The sequence below is a fragment of the Rhinatrema bivittatum genome, chromosome 4 (genome assembly GCF_901001135.1).
Source record: "Rhinatrema bivittatum chromosome 4, aRhiBiv1.1, whole genome shotgun sequence".
NCBI classification, from domain to species: domain Eukaryota; kingdom Metazoa; phylum Chordata; class Amphibia; order Gymnophiona; family Rhinatrematidae; genus Rhinatrema; species Rhinatrema bivittatum.
In genome coordinates this window covers 158,324,992-158,340,871 of record NC_042618.1, presented here as the reverse complement: position 1 = coordinate 158,340,871, position 15,880 = coordinate 158,324,992, and the positions used below count along the sequence as shown (strand labels likewise).

Here is a 15,880-nt window from a genome sequence, read left to right as displayed (position 1 = left end):
AGTCAAAAAAGCAAACAGAATGTTGGGAATTATTAGAAAAGGAATGATGAATAAAACGGAAAATGTCATAATGCCTCTGTATCGCTCCATGGTGAGACCGCACCTTGAATACTGTGTACAATTCTGGTCGCCGCATCTCAAAAAAGATATAATTGCGATGGAGAAGGTACAGAGAAGGGCTACCAAAATGATAAGGGGAATGGAACAACTCCCCTATGAGGAAAGACTAAAGAGGTTAGGACTTTTCAGCTTGGAGAAGAGACGACTGAGGGGGGATATGATAGAGGTGTTTAAAATCATGAGAGGTCTAGAACGGGTAGATGTGAATCGGTTATTTACTCTTTCGGATAGTAGAAAGACTAGGGGACACTCCATGAAGTTAGCATGGGGCACATTTAAAACTAATCGGAGAAAGTTCTTTTTCACTCAACGCACAATTAAACTCTGGAATTTGTTGCCAGAGAATGTGGTTCGTGCAGTTAGTATAGCTGTGTTTAAAAAAGGATTGGATAAGTTCTTGGAGGAGAAGTCCATTACCTGCTATTAAGTTCACTTAGAGAATAGCCACTGCCATTAGCAATGGTTACATGGAATAGACTTAGTTTTTGGGTACTTGCCAGGTTCTTATGGCCTGGATTGGCCACTGTTGGAAAGAGGATGCTGGGCTTGATGGACCCTTGGTCTGACCCAGTATGGCATTTTCTTATGTTCTTATGTTCTTAGCATCTTAGAAGCCCAGACCAGATGTATTCCATGCATCAGAAAAGGTGGAAGGAAGGCCAAACAACTGCCGGTACAGTTAAAAGGTGAAGTGAAAGAGACTATTTTAGTCAAAACAAAAAGCATAACCATTGACAAGTTAGATGTAAAACATTGATAAGGCAGGCAAAAAGAAAATTTGATATGAAATTGGCCATAGAGGCAAAAACTCATAATGAAATCTTTTTTAAATATATCTGAAGCCAAAGACTGTGAGGGAATTTGTTGGATCATTAGATGATCGAGTTGCACTTAGCAAGGACAAGGCCATGGCCATAGGGGACAGAGTAAATGAATTCTATGTTTCAGTGGTTACTGAAGTGGTTACTGTGGAGATACCAGCACTGGAAATGGTATTTAACGGTGATGATTCAAAAGAATTGAAACAAATCATGGTGAACCTGGATGATGTAATAGGGCAGATTGACAAACTAAAAAATAGCAAATTGCATAGTACAGATGGTTCACACCCCAGATTTCATAAATGAAATTGCAGATCTATTACTAGTAATTTGTAACTTATCATTAAAATCATCTACTGTACCTGAAGATTGAAGTATGGCCGATGTAACACCAGTCTTTAGCAAGGGCTCTAAGGATGATCCGGGAATCTATAAACTAGTGAGCTTGTCTTTAGTGACAGGAAAAATCACAGAAACTACCCTAAAGAAGTAAGTGTTACCCATAACGGCTCGCCCTCCGTAGCAGGCTGGCCCTTTCAGAATGCCTTGCCCATGCCAGCTCCTCAAAGACATGGCCAACCTAAGAACTCGGCTGCGCCACGTCTAAGACACCCTGTTACAGCCACCTCTAGGCATGCATGCACGCAGCCGTGCTCCAGTTAAGGGGCCCGCAGTGAGAATTCCCGGCGGCGCATGGGTTTGGATGCCCAAGTGAAGTGCAAGGGTCAGAGCCAGTCCAGGAGAGGTCAGCCAAAGTAGGGGTCAATACCAGAATCAGTCTCGGCGTAGTCAAGGTGAGCAAGGGTTGGTACCCAGCAGCAAGCAAGAGAATGGTCAGGCAGGCAGTAGTCAGTTCCAGGCGGCAAGCGAGAGAATGGTCAGGCAGGCAGAGGTCAGTACCAAAGATCAGCCCGGAGAAGTACTACCTGAGAAGGATACAGGAACACAGAGATGCTGGAACGGGAGATGCTGGCACAGGAGACACTGGAACGCGAAGGCAAACTAACACACACAACGGTGTCGACCCGATTGCCAAGGTGAGGTCCTGGGGACAGGGCCTCGCCTTAAATAGTGAATAAAGGTAACGTCATCAGGAGGCGCCTCTGTTGGTTTTCCCACCTTGGACCCTTTAAAGGGCTGCATGTCGGCAGCATGTGCACCTAGGGGTATGGCCAGGGACGCCAATGACACGGAGCCCCAATGGGAGCCCTTCTGTGAGGCCTGCGAGGAAGATGGTGAGCGGTGAGCCCAAGGATGCTGTGAACTGGCTGCGGCCGCAAGGGAGGGATGTCCGGAGCTGGTTGACGGAAGCACAAGGTGAGCAGGCCCAACCGTGGTGCCAACAAGGCCGGGACGCGCAACACTTGCCAGGTTCTTATGGCCTGGATTGGCCACTGTTGGAAACAGGATGCTGGGCTTCATGGACCCTTGTTCTGACCCAGTATAGCATGTTCTTATGTTCTTCTTAGGTTTTTATGTAATGGTGATCCAATGGATATAATGTGTTTGGATTTTTGGAAGGCATTTGACAAATTTCTTCATGAGAGACTCCTGAGAAAAATAAAAATTCATGGGATAGGAGGCAATCTCCTATTGTGGATTGCAAATTGGTTAAAAGAAAGGAAACAGAGAGTAGGATTAAATGGACAGTTTTCTCGGTGGACTTAGGGATCTGAACTGGGACCAGTGCTTTTTAATCTACCTGTGTTTATAAAAGATCTGGAATAGGAAACTAGGGATGTGAATCGTTTTTGAACGATTAAAATTATCGTCGCCCATATGACATAGTGAGGGCAAAGGTAGCGCCGGCGCCATTTTGAATATTGGCAATACGGCCCGCGTGTAGGAGGTTGCTCCCAGACCCCCGCTGGACTTTTGGTCAGTCTTGTGGGGGTCATGAGGCCCCCACAAGACTGGCCAAAAGTCCCTGGGGGTCCAGCGGGGGTCCGGGAGCGATCTCCTGCACTCGTGACATCGGGAGCCAGGAACCAAAATGGCGCCGGCGCTACCTTCGCCCTGTCACATGATAAGGGCAAAGGGCCACCGGCGCCATTTCTCTTAACACAGCCGTGGCCAGAGAGCAGGAGATCGCGCCGGGACCCTCCCACTGGACCCCAGGTAATTTAAAACATCTTGGGGGGGGGGTTCGGGAGGGTGGGGGATTTGTTTTAAAGGTTCGGGGTGGGTTTTAGGATTGTTTTGGTGTGCAGGTTTTCCCGCCCTTCCCCGATTTACGATTTTTAACGATTAAAAAAAAAACAAAACAAAACATGACAATCAGATTTCCCTCCCCCCCCAGCCAAAATCGATCGTTAAGATGATCAATCACACGATTCACACCCCTATAAACTAGTGCAGCTCCCCTGCTGGCAAAATTGCACTGGCTGCCGATTAGAGAAAGGATAAAGTTTAAAGTTATGACCTTGATGTATAAGATCAAGTGTTCTAAAGGTGCAGGTGATCTCTCTACCCAAGTGCAAAGAGACATGCCAAAACAAAATTTATACTCAGCAGAAGGATCATTGTATTTTATGCCAGGTGTGAAGCAAGTAAAAAGAGAGGGGAATCGAAGGAAGATGTTTTCAGAATGTGGTCCAAAAATCTGGAAATCTGCACCATTAAATAAATATTGGCTAGATGCAAACTATGTGGCTTTTAGGAAGAAGGTGAAGGTATGGCCGTTTCCAGCTATTAATTAGTATTGGTAAATGTTTTTTATGTTGAGATGTTTTACAGATTTTTAAAAAATATGATATATTTTTATGCTGTTTATTTAATATGCTGTAAACTGCCCTGGTCAGCTAGCTGTAAGTGTGGTATAGAAAAATCGAGGAATAATAATAAATAAATAAATACTGATGAGTGAGATGATCACATTTCCAGATTACACAGTTATTGCAATTGGTGAAAGCACAATGAATTGTGAGAAATTTTGGGAAGACCTTGAAAGACTGAGTGATTGGGCATCCAAATGGCAGATGAAATTTAATGTGGAAAGGTGCAAAGTGATGTACATAGGGAAAAGTAACACAAACTGTTGTTACATAGTGTTAGGTTCCATATTAGGAATTACCAGGGAAAGAATCTAGGTGTCATCCGAGAATATACCTTTGAAATTCTATGCGGTGGTGGTCAACAAAGCAAACAGAATGTTAAGCATTATTGGGAAAGGAATGGTACATGTCATAATACTTCTGTATCACTCCATGGTGAGATTGCATCTAGACTACTGTGTGCAATTCTGGTTGCTGCATCTAAAAAAAGATATAGCTGAACTGGAAAAGGTATACAGAAGGGTGACCAAAATTATAAAGGGGATGGGATAGCTCCCCTGTGAGGAAAGGCTAAAGGTTAGGTCTGTTTAGCTTAGAGAAGAGATGGCTGAGGTCTATAAAACTAGGAGACATGCCATTAAGTTAGTAAGTAGAACATTTACATTTACAACAAACTGGAGAAAAATTGTTTTCACTGAACACACAAGCTCTGTCACAGCAGGCCAACATCATACTTAGGGATAACACATCATACTTGCCGTTGAAGCTGCAAGCTTCAACGGCAAGAGGACATGTGGAAAAAGATTTGCATTCACAAAAAGCGGGGAGTAGCTTGCTTGTTACGGCGGTTACTACTCCAAACCAAATAAGCTTGATACTTCACTTTCAATGCATAACCAGTATAGCTCTCTGCTACAACGGCAGGGGAGGAAGTCTGATTCTACGTGCATATCCAGCATAGCTCTATGTTTCTACGGCAGGGGAGGAAGTCTGATACTACGTGCATATCCAGCATAGCTCTATGCTTCTATGGCAGGGGAGGAAGTCTGATATTTTGTGCAAATCCAGCATTGCTCTCTGCTTCAACGGCAGGGGGAATGAAGAAAAGTGGATCTATATACAGACAACAACCAACAGGGACTGAGTCGCATAGTCTGGGTAGACAAATGGGCATGGGTGTAGCTTGCTTATTGCGGCGGATACTACCCCTAACTAATTTAAGCTATATATTACACTTAGATACAGCTCCAACACTGCTCCTTGCATTAATGGTGGGGGTGGAAGGGAAATAGAACCAAAGGGTTACTAAGAGCCAAGAGTAACAGATAAGTATGAGAAAAAAAAAAGTGCGAAGCTTGCTGGGCATACTGGATGGCCGTTTGGTCTTCTTCTGCCATCATTTCTATGTTTCTATGTAATCATGAAGAGGGTTCTTCCGGACCCAGCATAGGAATAACTGGGACAGTCTATTCCTGGTTTCAATCTTTTCTTAAAATTAGATTTCACAAATCTTTTTAAACCATGCAAGCTCAGCTCAATTCCCTCAAAAAACAGGAGTCCCACATGGATCTACTCTATCAGCAGCCTTATTTAACATCTATCTTGTACCCGTCTGTCAACTGCTATCACCTCTAGGTGTTTCCTACCATTTATATGCCAATGACATACAATTCTACTTCCCAACCAAGCACAACTGGAACTCTACTCTAACTTCTTGAACTTGCTTATCTACCATCAAAATATGGCTATCCCACAATAAACATCCTAAATCTTGCAAAAACTGAATAATGATTTTAGGACACCCAGAATTTGAAAACATTCCTAATTCCATCTTGGTTGACACCATACCCATTAAAATTCCCAGTCAAGTCCGCAATCTCGGCATCATCTGTAGATCCAAAACTAAATGCTGTCCAAACACATCAAATCCACCATCAAATCTTCATTTTACAAATTTCAAATTCTCAAACACATCAAGCCATTACTTGACCCAACTCTTTTTTCCTCATAGTACTTCAATCCCTGATTCTAACTGGTATAGACTAGGGATGTGCAGCAGGGACGGATTCGTCCCATTTGGTATTCGTATTCGTCGGGACCCAAATCCGTTGCATCCGTTCTTGGGGGACCCCAATCCATTCATTAGTTACATATGTATTCATTTCCCCCAAAAAACCCTATCCTAACCCTGTAAATTTAATTTACTACAACCCCCCCCACCTTCCTGACCCCCCCAAGACTTGCCAAAAGTCCCTGGTGGTCCAGCAAGAGTCCTGAAGCGATCTGCTCTCGGGCTGTCAGCTATTGGTATTCAAAATTGTGCCGATAGCCTTTGCCCTTGCTATGTCACAGGGGCTATCGGCGCCATTTTGAATATCGGCAGCTGACAGCCCGAGTGCAGGAGATCGCTCGAGGACCCCCGCTGGACCACCAGGAACTTTTGGCAAGTCTTGGGGGGTCAGGAGGGTGGGGGTTTATTTGTTAGTGATACGTTGTATTTGTGGGGGTTCGCCATACGTTTCGTGACCCCCACATATACAACGAATATGGCATATTAGAGATGTGAATCGGAACCGGAATCGGTTTTGATTCCAGTTCCAATTCACATCGTGGGTTTTTTTTTGTCCAGCCCGATCGCGGTTTGTTTATTGGCTGCACCCGAGCCGATAAACAAAAAACCCACCCCGACCCTTTAAAACTAATCCCTTAGCTTCCCCCACCCTCCCGACCCCCCCTTACTTTTAAAGATGGCGCCAGCCATCCAGTGCTCCCTCCATGTGACAGGGGCCGGCCAATGGCACGGATACCCTGTCACATGGTAAGGGCAAAGGGCCATCGGCGCCATTTTGATTAGTGGCAGCCGATGGCCCGGGAGCGGGAGATCGCTCCCGGTACCCCCACTGGACCACCAGGTACCTGTAAGAAGTTTTTTGGGGGGGTCGGGAGGGTGGGGGAAGCTAAGGGATTAGTTTTAAAGGGTCGGGGTGGGTTTAGGGGGTGGGTTTAGGGGTTATTTTTGTGTGCCTTTTTCCTGCCCTCCCCCAAAACGATAAGAGAACCCCCACGAACAATTTCGTGGGGTTTTCCTATCATTTTGGGGGAGCCCCCAATTTCTGACGATTTTGAAAATATCGTACGATATTTTCAGTCGTCCGAAGCCCGATTCACATCCCTATGGCATATACGTTGCGGATTGCCAATATGTTGCAAACGAATGTACACCTCTAATATAGACTACTGCAACTCTCTCTATTTAGGTCTATCTCAATCTGCTCTACACCCTCTCCCTCATACAAAATGCTGCAGCACGGCTCCTTTCTAACTGCAATCTACATGATCACACATCCCAGTTCTCTTTCATTACACTGGCTCCCAATTAAATGGCACATTCAATACAAAACCCTAACAATAATACACAACCTTATCTATGACATCAATAATTCATGGCTATCTCCTACTTACATTTATACAGCGCCTGCAAAAATCCTCAGATCAAAAATCAACTTATACAGGACCCATCACCTAAATCAACCAGACTGAGTATGACACGAAAATGAGCTTTCTCAAATGCAGGCCCAATCTTGTGGAACACTTTACCCCTTGATCTCAGATTACTCTCCAACACTAAAGTGTTACGCTGGAGGTGGACCCTTGGCCTGGTGCAGGATTAGTACAGTCCTCCGGTCGGACCTGGAGAGCGCCTGCCACCAGGAGGCGGAGCACAGGAGGAGACAGAGGCTAGCTGGAGCTTCACTGCCATTAGCAATGGTTACATGGAATAGACTTAGTTTTTGGGTACTTGCCAGGTTCTTATGGCCTGGATTGGCCACTGTTGGAAACAGGATGCTGGGCTTGATGGACCCTAGGTCTGACCCAGTATGGCATTTTCTTATGTTCTTATGTTCACCAATAGCAACCTGTGGTTTTCTAAGGTTGAGCCCTTGGTTACCTGGGCCGCCAGGTCTTAAGTGGGCTTCGCAGGATCTCCTAGAGAGGAAGCGCAGGGGAGTGCCCACCACAAGCAAGGGTACACGGACGATGTCCAAACAAGCATGTCCAGAGGTCACAAGAGGCCATAACAGAGAGTCCGAGTGGATAGCAAGGATCAAGGCTTTTGCGTCCATCGGTCTTCGATGGCTTCGCCCCACTTGTTGCACCCCTATCTCAGCTTCTCCCGCTTACCTGGGCAAGATGGCTACCGCAGCGTCATCAAGCTGACTTCTCTGGTGTCCCTGGAACGGCTATGGTGCAGCTGTATGCCATTGCTCCTCCCAGGTACCTGCTAGGGTGCACGCGCGCGCTCGCGTAACCCACATCTAAGTACGCCCAGTGGTGCGAACCTCGAGGGCGTTCCCTCATCTGACATCACGCCAATCCGGGTATATCTACTTCTCAAGATTGCTAGCTCATTGAGTTGGCAAAGGCTCGAATAAAACTCGAACTGTTCCTGTACCTGCGCTACTCTGCCGCTTCTCTGCTGCCTGCAAGAAGCTTCCTTCTGCCCTTCAGGGTTTACTATTAACTTGGGTGCCCACTCCTCGGGGGCCCTCTGTTCTATTTCAGGTGCCATTCAGGCTCCTCGAGGGCCTGCTCTCCCTGCCTCAGTGCCTGTACCTACGACAACTATCTGGTGGGATCGCATCCATAACAGCTAACACCGAGTGAGTACTCTAATCTCTCATCCACAGTAACTCCTTGTTGCAGAACCTCCTGACATCATCTAGGAGAGAAGGGCTCCCTCTGTCGCGGTCCCTAAGTCTACAACTCACCACTGCCACCTGGTGGCTACTTCAAGCTGTATAATAAGAGAGCTCAATTCCGGTGTTTTGTGTATAAGAGTGTAGCCCAGTGCTGTAGCTCCTCACGGGGCTCCTCCCCGGGGATGTGGTCATCTCCACAGCACCCAAGGATCCACTAAAACACACGAAATAACAGATTGCCAACTCCATAGATCCGACTCAACTCACGGTGTTGCAGGCCATTCCATGCCTGGCCCAGCGGATCGCCTAACAGCAGACTGCGCTGGAAGGACTGACTGCTGCATTTATAGCCAGAAGTTCCTTGTCTCCAACTCCGTAATTTCTCTCAGCAGGAGAAAGCAACGGGAGAAAAATGAGCATGGATGTGGGACCTTAGAGTTGTCAGCCTGGCTTAGTACTGCCCCTACGCTAAGGTCTGAGGAGTCGACTTCTACAATGAAAGGTTTTGAGGGGTCTGGATGTCGAAGGCATGGCTTGGTTGAAAAGGCATACTTCAGTTTTTGGAATGCAGCAATTGCTTCGGGAGACCAATTAGCCACGCGGGCACCTTTTCTTGTCATAGCGGTCAGCGGAACGGTGAGTGAGGAGTAAGTCTTGATGAAGGTCCTATAATACTTGGTGAAACCTAAGAAGCATCTGAGAGTCTTTAAACCGGTGGGTTGTGCCCATTTCTTGACATTTATTTATTTATTTTATTTAAAATATACTGTCGCTAAGTTATATACCATCACAACGGTTTACATGTAGATGCAGAAGAAGACATCGAATACAAAGTTGACGCAGTTCTTGATGTAAGAAAACGAGGCAGAGTATTGGAATTCCTCTTTACATGGGATGGTTATGGCCCAGAAGACAACTCTTGGACCCCAATGACCAATATCTTGGATAAGAAGATGCTACTGGATTTCCATCATCTACATCCGCAAAAACCTAGACCTGGTAGGTCATTGCATGGACGCCCTTTGAAGGGGGGTACTGTTGCATCTGTTGGTCTTCGGCTTCGCCCCACTTGTTGCACCCCTATCTCAGCTCCTCCCACTTACCTGAGCAAGGTGGCTACCGCAGCGTCGTCAAGCCGACTTCTCTGGCATCCCCGGAACGGTTATGGTGCAGCCGTACGCCATTGCTCCTCCCAGGTACTTGCTAGGGTGTGTGCTCGCGCGCAACCCACATCTAAGTACGCCCAGTGGCGTGAACCTCGAGGGCGTTCCCTCATCTGACATCATGCCAATCTGGGTATATCTACTTCTCAAGATTCAAGCTCATTGAGTTGGCAAAGGCTCGAATAGGCTGGAATAGACTCGAACTGTTCCTGTCTGCACTACTCTGCTGCTTCTCTGCTGCCAGCAGGAAGCTTTCCTTCTGCCCTTGGGTGTTTACTACTAACTTGGGTACCCGCTCCTCCGGGGACCTCTGTTCTATTTTCAGGTGCCATTCAGGGAACAGGTACTTGCTCATTTGAAATGACAGATACCAGGAAGTCGGGTCCGATCGGATACAAAAGTAAGTTGCTTCGCCGCTGTCATCTCTCTCCCCTCCTCCCGAAGCAGGGCGCGAAAAGCAGCCTTGCTCCGGGAGGAGGGGAGAGAGATGACAGTGGCGAAGCAACTTACTTTTGCATCCGATTGGACCCGACAGCGGCGAAGCCAAAAAAAAAAGCGAAAAAAGTGAAAAAACCAAAAGGTAACCCTGACCTGACCCAACCCGACCCGGACTCGGACCCGACCCGACTTACTTTTGCAGCCGTCCGGCCATCTGTAGAAGATATCGTTGCTCCCCTACCTCCCCGGGAAGATGGCTGCCAGCACGGGGGAAAGCGGCCCCTGTGCATTCAATTGGCTGCTCAAGACGTGACATCACACGTTTGACGTCACGTCTTGAGCAGCCAATTGAATGCAGAAGGTAAGATCGACCAGGTCACAGGTCGGCCCACGACTGACCAAACACAACAGTTCGGCACCCATAATTTTTCATAGGAGGAAAATAACTGACAGACCAGATGTTATTTTCTTTGTTATCTACTATGTTACTATGTTTGTTACTTTGTAAATAAAGTAAAAAAAAAAATACAATTTTTCTCCCTTAGGAAATAGTGGGATCTATGTGACCAAAAGGGAAGCTGGCTGGACTGACATATTCCCTGAGAAATGCAGGGTAGAGGCTTCATATGTAGGAGGCTGAATAACGCTAGGGTGCAGCATGTCAGGCAGGAAGGAGATCAGGAATAATCCTGAGGCAGAATGGAGACTGATCATGGAAAGGATAGGCAGGCTTTACCCCCTGAACACCCTGAACATATCTTTATTTGGACCATTGCAAAAAGATTTTGGTTTCAAAACAGACAGAATAATGGCTGAATATCTTTTTTATGACAGAAGCTATTCAGGAAAATCCAGTACTTGATTGCTATTTGATTAGTGGAGGCCGAAATCTCTGAGGGATGAATTGGCTCCTCTAGGAAGGTCTTTTGCTAAAGAGCTCACTAGCCATTACTTTACTCTAACAGTATGCACAGTGCATGCACTTTAATTATGCCACATGTTTTATATGCAGCATAGCATAGCATGTAAATGTTACCTCTGCTCACTGAGTAGTAGTAAAATGTATTCTAGCTGAGAATACATCTGTCTTTCTGTTTGCTGTGCTTAGTGTTGCAGAATTCCTCTGACTTTGTCTGTGAAGACAATTTGTGCAGACATTTGTTCCAGAATCAACCTGTGTTAATGTTCTTTCTGTTTCTCTCACTCCAGGTGATGACATGACAATCTGGTAGTGAAAATGAGAACTCTCCTTTTCACCTGCGTGTAAGCAGAAGGAGGAAGAAATTGAAAACTGCAAGGAAAGTGAACCAACAAGTAACTTGTGAAGGCAAGTGGGCCTCTGTCTGGGAAGTGATACTCAAGCTGAGACTGACATGATTTTCAGATCTGCAAAATAAAGAGCCTTTTCTTCTCTCCAACAAATTGATCTTCAGTATCACAGGTATAATGTTGACAGGATTTGCCTCAACATACTTTGTGTAAAGAAGATGGATAAGCAGAAATCTTTATTTGCACATTAGAATAAAAAGTCCCTCGGGGTTCTGTAATATATTCTACTCTATTTAATAATCTATTCACAACCTCTGGGAACATTGATTAGAGCTAGTGGTGATGATCTACAGCTGTACTGTGAGCTGGGGTCATCTCGTCTTTAGCCAATAGAAAATCTTCAGATTTGTTTGAATCCGACTATAAACAGGATCTGGGCAAATAAATTGAAAGTAAATCCTCAGAAAATGGAAGTTTTGTGGGTCACAAAACCTTCCATTCCATTTTCTTCATCTTGTCTAATTGTAGAGGGGACTGTGCTAGCTGTGAAATTGGAAGTCTGGGTTCTTGGAGTTATTTTAGATTCCAATTTTTCATTTCAAAGCCATATAAAATACATAATGCGGTCTTGTTTCAATGAATTAAATGTGATATGTAGTCTTTCCCCTTATATTTGAAAAGATCATCTGGCAACTTTGATTTATGCATTGGTCACAAATCTCTTGCATTACTGCAATTCACACAGTATTTAGGGTTTAAATCGTTATCACTTCGGAGGCTACAGATTATTCAGAATACTGCTGAAAGAATATTATGTAATTTAAGACTGTATAACAGGGGGTCCCTAAAATTTAAAATGAGGGCCACATTCGACCTTTGAAACTACTGAGAAGGCCAAGGAGTTTGTTGAGCTTGAAGGGTGGGAAGGGGTGTTGATATATATCCTTTTCAATAATTTGAAATGATGGGAAAGGTTTGATCAGGGGACAGAAGGCAGGGTTCCCAAGGGGACCAGAGGGAGGCAGCTAGTAAGAGTGTTAATAATAATATTTGTAGAATGCTCAGATGTTGACATCTCTGCCATACTCCTGGGATCCCTGCTTCCTTCCTTTGTAGATGTATGATTGTGTGTATGGAACACTCCTTCTTCTTCCTTCATTCACTCTCTCCTCCCTCTCTCCCTCCTCCTCCTTTGGCTCATACTCACCCTTCTCTCTCTCTCCCTTGTCTGTTATTCCCCATTCCCTTGGCACTTATTCACTCCACTCAGTCTTCAGCTGATGGGCCTGGCCTCCTTGTCAGCAGCTGAATTCAGTCAAGTATTGGCTGGCTTCTGTTCTGCTAATGGGGCCTGGCCTCCTTGTCACTGGTGCCTTTCAGTGGCATAGGTTGCCAGCTCTTCTTCTGCTGGTGGGGCCGGGGAAAATCTGCCAGCTTTTCTGCTGTCACCATGTACCATCTTTCACTTCTGCTGGTGGAGCCTGGGAAACCCTTCCAGACATTTTGCTGCCATGGATACTATGCAATAAAAGAGAAAAAATCTTTCCTCTATGGGCCTGATCCTGCAGCAAGAAGGCAAAGTATGATGGACCAGTGTTCAGTCTATTTATTTATTTATTGATTGATTGATTGCCTATCTACAATTCTAGGCAATTTACAATAAACATACATAGTCAAATAAGCAATAATGGTAAAATAAAAACAGTAAAAATTAAAATAAAAGGACAAATAAACTTATCTAATAGATCCAATTAATCACGAGTAGTATTTAAATGTTATAACTGATTGGACCCTCTTGGTCCTCCATAAAGTATGTGTTGCTGTTACATCGGTATATTGCCTTATAAGTTATAAATACTTTTTTCTTTAAGGTTGTGAAGGATTTCCCTCTCTTCTTGAGGACTTTAATAATAGAGAGATTGAAATGGTTATAATTACCTGATGTATATGTAATATTATATTAACAGTATAAGTGAAATCTCTTTTGTTTTTTCCTATCAAGATTTTGTTCTTGTAATTATCTAAAATGGCATAAATAATAATAAAAAAAAATATGTTATAACTGATAAGCCTATGTAAATAAATAGGCCTTTAGCATCGTCCTAAAATCAATTAAGACTGTTTCTTTTTTAACTGTTTAGATAATGCATTCCACAAATTTGGTCCCTGAATACAAAAAAGACGATCCCTAGACTCTTCTAGGCAAACACATTTAAAAGAAGGAACATCTAGGTTCAAGTGGGATCCTGACTGGATTGTTCTGTTTAAAACTTTATATTTTGAATTCAAGGACTTATATTGTTTATTTATTTATTTGTACGGTTTTCTTAAACCGTTGAACAGTAAATTCCATCGCTACGGTTCACAATAAAATATTCAAAATAAATACATTAAAAAATTGAATAAAAAGCTTATAACATATTATTACAAATTAGCCTAATGTAAACAAAGTTCTCTAAACTTAATAAAATTACTTTAAACTAACATAAAAGATGAAAAGAAAGATATTTGTGGTTCAGCTTGTAGTTTGGCTATCACTCTCATTGGCCTGTCAGAAAGCCATGTTTTTAGTTCTTTTCTAAACCTTTTCTTATCTTGTTGAAGCCTCAATTCTGGTGGTAATTTATTCCATAATCTTGGTCCTGCGATTGTTAGTACTCAGTATCTAAAGAATTAGGCCACAATATTACCCAGCTAGGAGTTTACGATCTTCTCAGGGGTTGCTACTGGATGTTTCCTCAGTTAAGGAAGTTTGACTAACAGATACCAGATACCAAACCTTCTCATGTAGAGGTCCTGTTTGCAACTCTACGCAGGGTTTCATTGATGATTGCTTAATTTTTCATAAAACTTGTAAACTCTAGCTGCATACTGCTGCATATGGTTGATGGGAAATTTTGTATCTGAGTTCTACTTATATTAATTGATGCTTTGATTGTTTTATTATTCCAATGTTTTAGTTTATTGTTAATGTAGGTCTCGAGTTATTGTTTTTCAATTGCATTTTATTTTACATGTCATGTTCTCATCCAGAGCCCTTGTTGAATGGGTGTTTTTTGTTGTTGTTTTTTTTTTTTTATAAATGTGGATAATAAAATACATAATCCAGATATTTTATGATGCAACATTAGAGGTGAGTGACCTGTTAACCCAGTAATGTGGGATCTCTAAACTAAAAAATATTTTCTAAATTCAAGTGCATATGTGGTAATGTGCAAATTACTTCTTTCTGACTTGGGTTTAGGTGAAAACCTTTTTCCCAGAAAATGGACAGATGCTAACAGGATCCAAGAAAAGGGTTTATTTCTTTAACAGCAAGTCAGCTCTGTAGGGTATTCTGAGAATCACTTCTGCATGAAAATAAGCAAAAATAAAAAAAAAACAAAAAAAAGCTCACCAATTACCTTTAGTACTGCAAGCTAGTCACTGATTTATTCCAACCTGCAGGTGTACTGACTGGTGTAAGAAGTTCTTGGCTTAGAAAAAAAAGTGTCCTCCAGTCTGCCTGGTCTGGTCCATGGGGTCTCTCCAGTGCCTCTTCAGGCCCTCTCTGGCATGCCTTCCCTGTTTCTCCTTCCTCTGGGATTTTATCATGTGGGAAAAAAAAATCCGCCCTGTGAGTCAGCTCAATGTTTGTCTTTCCCCATCTAAAACTGAATTTCTCGTATTATGCCATAAACTGAACAAACAAGTCAATTCAGATGTGAAAACAGTTCAGATTAAATACCCCATTTTAAATGAAGTTAAAGATTTAGGAGTAAAATTAGACAGTGAATCAAACCTAAAGAAATTCATAAGCACTTTAATTAAAGACTGCTTTTTCAAACTTCATGTCCTAAAAAAACTTAAGACCTCTGCTTCACACAAACGATTTTAGAATTGTACTTCAAGCTCTCATCTTCTCAAAAATTGACTATTGTAATGCCATACTTTTAGGCCTTTCCGCTTCCACCATCAGACCCCTTCAACTACTGCAGAACGCAGCTGCTAGAGTACTAACTAATGCCAGAAAAGCCAATCACATAACACCCATCCGAAAGGAACTACATTGGCTACCAATATCCCACAGAAACCACTTCAAAATCTTAACATTAATTCATAAGACATTAGGGATGTGAATCGTGTCCTCGATCGTCTTAACGATCGATTTCGGCTGGGAGGGGGAGGGAATCGTATTGTTGCCGTTTGGGGGAGTAAAATATCGTGAAAAATCGTGAAAAATCATGAAAAATCTAAAAATCTAAAAATCGCAAAACCGGCACATTAAAACCCCCTAAAACCCACCCCCGACCCTTTAAATTAAATCCCCCACCCTCCCGAACCCCCCCCCAAATGAGTTAAATAACCTGCGGGTCCAGCGGCGGTCCGGAACGGCAGCGGTCCGGAACGGGCTCCTGCTCCTGAATCTTGTTGTCTTCAGCCGGCGCCATTTTCCAAAATGGCGCCGAAAAATGGCGGCGGCCATAGACTAACACGATTGGACGGCAGGAGGTTCTTCCGGACCCCCGCTGGACTTTTGGCAAGTCTCGTGGGGGTCAGGAGGCCCCCCACAAGCTGGCCAAAAGTTCCTGGAGGTCCAGCGGGGGTCAGGGAGC

The 15,880-nt window shown here is 43.8% G+C and overlaps 1 long non-coding RNA gene across 5 annotated transcripts in view; it reads left to right on the top strand.

Annotated features, from left to right (window-relative positions):
- The window catches only part of LOC115090206, a 60,765-nt gene that overhangs the window by 37,969 nt on the left and 6,916 nt on the right, over positions 1-15,880 (top strand). For all 5 annotated transcript variants that reach the window (XR_003856339.1, XR_003856338.1, XR_003856336.1 and 2 more), the window contains one exon: positions 11,226-11,457. This is a non-coding gene — a long non-coding RNA (uncharacterized LOC115090206). The remainder of the gene's footprint in view (positions 1-11,225; positions 11,458-15,880) is intronic.